The 4,734-nt window shown below is 41.9% G+C and overlaps 1 protein-coding gene across 1 annotated transcript in view; it reads left to right on the forward strand.

Annotated features, from left to right (window-relative positions):
* The first annotated feature begins 2,840 nt into the window (after positions 1-2,840).
* Positions 2,841-4,734, forward strand: part of CACHD1 (cache domain containing 1) — a 75,177-nt gene continuing 73,283 nt past the window's right edge. Inside the window, exon 1 of the mRNA XM_009278720.1 lies at positions 2,841-2,903. The gene's annotated coding sequence lies outside the window, so the exon portion shown is untranslated. The remainder of the gene's footprint in view (positions 2,904-4,734) is intronic.

Below are 4,734 nucleotides of genomic sequence, written 5' to 3' on the forward strand. Positions count from 1 at the left end.
GTGTCTTCCTGAGTGGTTTCTCAATCCTTATTTAGTTTTTACTGTTTGTTTAGGCTCACTGTCTGTGATGGCTCCTGCTCCCCCCTCTCGGACATGCACAGAGCTTTTAGTTAAAAAAGTGGAAGATACCGTAACGTTTTCGAGAACTTGGTTAAACTATAAATCAAGCAAAAATAGGTTAAAAACCTAGCCCAGTGGCCAAATAAATTCCTGCTGGCACTGTGACTCTTACGTAACCGGGTATAATGTTCTCTGGCATTATTTTGAAAGTTCATAAACACGGCTAGGTGTTAAAGGGGTGGAGGAAGGGGTCAGCTTTGTGTTAAGGACAGAAAGCTCCATTCTCGGTAGCTGACAGTCTATTTCCTTCTTGCTCCTTTTGATGTCTGGAGACTAAATGCTGTGTGGAGAGAAAAATTCAATTAATTTAAAACATTTTGCATCAAAATGACATGCTTTAATGTATTTTCTTCTGATGTTTAAATTATCTTTTCATCTGGGGGGGGCGGAGGGGGAAGCCAACATGTTTGTAGTTAGAGTACCCAAGCAGAACTTTAAACAAACGTCTGGAAGAAGAGGAAGTCTCAATGTACAGGCGGCTTTTAAGAGTAGATGCCTTTTTTTCTTTTCTTCTCTTCCCCCCCTGCCACCCCCCCGCCTTCTTGGCTCTCTGAGACTTGTAAACCAAAGAGATTTATTGCTGCCCTTCCAAAAGCTTCTTTAGTATTAAGAGTTCAGATTTCTGAAATTCCTGAAGTCCTCAGGAGGGAGAGGGATACAGGAAAGTGATGATCTTAAGTGGAGCAGAGCACACCAAAGGGTTTTCCAGGCTGGTTTTGCCAGTTATAGCTGCATATAGCCTTACTAGGAGGAAATCAGCTAAACCTGCATCAAGAAAACTCTTGGAGTCATGGACCAATGATTACACTGGATTTGGATGAAATTTAGACTTCTTTAGTAATTGCAGTTGTTATTGCTAATAATTTGGAGAGCTGACTCTGGCTTATTGTGTTGCTGTAAACATGAGTCTTAGTAACTTCACAACTATCATGTCAAGGGAGGGACTCAACAGGGTCTTTAAGAATCACTGTCCTTCACCAGATGTAGCTGTGCCTGCAGATGTTCTTGCTGATGTACTGTCATGTGTTTGACTTAATGCTGATAGATATGGAATCCACTCTGTCAGTGGAATCCCAGCTAGTAGAGAAAAATCCTGTTGACTTATTTTTTTAAATTTTCATGCCTCTTCCACAATCTAGAAAGGAGTTCACCCTCCGTGTTCTTTCTGCTTTTATCACTGATTTTTTATATATTTGAAGTCATAAGATGTATTTCAAGGTAGTTCACTCTCTTCCCTACATGATGCGCAGAAGCTCCAGTAAATGTCGCACAGGGTGCAACGTTAAAATGCTCTCTTGGACCACCCGCTCCCATGGAGCAGCCTGCACAGCTCCTTTCCGACTCAGGCGGGCTCCCTGTGCAGTTGTTTCTGTGGCAGGCACTAACAGCATCTCTCAGGTTTGGGCTGTGTTTTTGTAAAAAGTGCATAGTGTGTTTCTCATTGTAAACACCCATGTTTGCAAGGAAGTGTCAGCATTTTAATAAGGATCTGCTTGGAAAATTATTTCAGCTTCTATATTGGATATCTTGCTTTCGTAGAGGATGTTTGATATACCGTGGGGAACTGGCCACTTACTTTCTTATGAAACCTGCAAACCTTCCCTGCCCTTTGGTTACCCCCAAGCTTGTGGGGATTGGCGTGCACTTGAGCAGGAGGACAGGAGAAAGTTAGAAGGTCCTTCATAAAGTAAGGGGCATTTTTTTTCTGTTTTCCAATGTATAATGACCTAAATAACCTCAATGTATTACTATTATGTTTATTGATAATGAATAACCAACACTATTCTTGTTTTGCATGATACTGTTCTCTCAAACCTCCATTGCGTTATGCAGCCACTGCATATTGCTATTAAGACAGATAGCAAAGGAATATTTTAGGGACACTTGTAGGTTTTCTAGTGGGGATGGCCCCACTGTCCCTAAGGGGAGAGCTGCCCTTGGAAATGAGAAATCTTGAAAGAGAAACTTAGGTGTTTCAGGCAAACTTTTCAGGAGTGTCATCGGTGTAACCCAAATTCCTTCCAGCCTTATTTTTCAGTCTGGAAGCAGAATATTAACAAGGTGTTGAGTGTTTTTCCTCCATGTAACCACTGTAAGTAAATGGTGACAGCGGTGTGGCTCTTGCCTGCGGAGGCACAGCGGACGGAGGGACTCGTGTCCCTCCGGGAGCAGACAGGAAGCTTTCCCAGGGGAGGACACAGCTCTCTCACTTCTATCTTCTGATACATCCTTTTTTTGCTGTTAGTGAGCCCGATTTGGTTGTGTTCAAAAGTGGGTCTCATTTTTCTCTTTTCCAGATACCAAATACGTCTAAATTTGGCTGACAGCCTCTTGTTAGCTGGAAACAACAAGTACTTTTAAAAATAGTTATGTTGGGTTAAATGTTTAGCACTAGAGAACAGTCATAGTTTGCGTGGGCAGTAGCTTTCAAATGCGACATATTTTTTTTTTAGCACCTTATCTCAGTTTGGTAAATTAACAGATGTTTTGCAAAAAAACTGTTACGTGTGCCTTCAAAACCAAAACCAGCCTCTTCACACAGATCCAGAAACAGGTATAGGGGGACATGATTCCCCTTGGGTAAGCCTGGCAATAGGCTCCCCAGGTGAAACGGTCCTTTTCTGACACAAATTTCCTCACCTGTGCACCTTTTGGAGCTGCTTTAATGTGATATTTATGACAAAAGGTCTCTTACGCATCCTTTCTGATTTGTCTTGCAGAGGATATTCAACTCCTTTGTGTACACAGAGAAAATATCGAATGGTGAAAGTGAAGTTCAACAGGTGAGTCCGAAAGCCCCTTCCCACCTCCTGCTGCCCGCTGGTGGCATTACAAAGGCAGAGGCAACTTAGAAATTACAGTTTGTCTGGATTTATTGTGGCCGCTTTCCTAGTGTCCAGCACATCAGATAACCCATCTCCATGGGTTATCCAACCCTGGATTATTGTTATATGGGCTGATGATGTATTTGAGAGTTTTGCATTGCCATGAAAAGGCTTTCCATCTGCTTTGTGTGGGTTCTTCCCTTAGAAACAAAAGAGCAGAGGCAGAGCTGGGGCCCTCATGTAGTATCTCACATTAATTGACTGGTTTTCATGTTGGAAGTGTCTCTTTTAAAATTGTTTTAATTCAAGGCAGAAACACTAATACTGTTGATGAATGTGGAAATGGTAGCAACTGCTTTGTGTAAATATGGGACAGCGACAGCCTTATGCATAACAGTTGTGGTTGAGGTTTTTTGTAATTTTGTGTGGGTTTTTCTTACGGGAACACATTTGAACATTTAACTCTTCAATTTAACATGGAGATAATATATCTCAACACATGGGCTGTTTGCATTTTAATACATGCATACATTTGGAAAATTTAATTTTGGATCAATTTTAAACCAGATCAAATAGATTTTGTTTTCTTCTTTAAGAAGTTAAGGTACCAATTCTGTATGCTCACAACTGCACCTTTGTACTAAACGTTGATGAGTTTTGGTAGAAGAGGCAGCTGCTGCCCTGTGTTGGGCAGCCTGGGCGCCCAAAGAACTGGCTTTTCCTTCCAGTTTAAGCATGGACTCACTTGCATGACCTTCAGTGAGTAACCTGACCTTCCTAGACCCCTATCAAACCAGTTTTAATGTTCAGTAAAAGCAGAAGTGCCTCAAAGGAGCTCTCACTGGGGAAAAGGGAATTGCTCTCCAGCCATGCAGGTAGCCTGATTTGCACATAAGCTGCTGTTGCCGGCTTCCAAGAGCACATCAGTATGTTGCGTGCTCGTGTGCATTAAAACTGGTCATGTAATACAAACAAATTAACACTCTAAGTTGTGTTTACTGTACATAGTAAAATTCTCAGATGATTTTTTTTTTTTCCCAAGGAAAAAGTCAAAGCAGAGCTGGATCAAATGGGATTTTGAATCTCTGTGCGCTGTATTTAAACTTTGGGAGAGTTTGCATTGGAGAGCAGGGCTCATCTCCTCTTCTGTTTCAGAAGAAATATGGTGGCTTTTGATGGGATTCTGGTCAATGTAGGAACTAAATTAATTTTCCGAAAATGGAATAGTTCAGGAAAAGTTCCAACAACACTGGATTTCTGTTAAAACAAAAAACAAGTCTTTAGTGTAGAAGCCTTGTCCCATACTGGCATTAAATTGAAGTGTGTAACTATATTAACAGATAACTTTGATAAATAGAAGAGCATGTGATTAATGATCTTGTATTTAAGTTAGACTGTTAGATTGGCATCACACAAATTTTAAGATGAATCTCCTGTGAGTGCTGTCATAAAAATGTCAAGGTTTATGTTTAGAAAAAAAACAACAAAGTTCAGGCTTAGACAGGTGTACTCTGCGCTGGGTCAAAAACTGGCTGGACGGCCAGGCCCAGAGAGTTGTGGTGAATGGAGTTACATCCAGTTGGCAGCCGGTCACGAGCGGTGTTCCCCAGGGCTCAGTACTGGGGCCGGTCTTTTTCAATGTCTTTATCGATGATCTGGATGAGGGGATTGAGTGCACCCTCAGTAAGTTTGCAGACGACACCAAGTTAGGTGGGAGTGTTGATCTGCTCGAGGGTAGGAAGGCTCTGCAGAGGGACCTGGACAGGCTGGATCGATGGGCCCAGACCAA

This window comes from Aptenodytes forsteri, unplaced genomic scaffold (genome assembly GCF_000699145.1).
Source record: "Aptenodytes forsteri isolate BGI_AS27 unplaced genomic scaffold, ASM69914v1 Scaffold290, whole genome shotgun sequence".
In the NCBI taxonomy this organism is placed as follows: Eukaryota; Metazoa; Chordata; class Aves; order Sphenisciformes; family Spheniscidae; genus Aptenodytes; species Aptenodytes forsteri.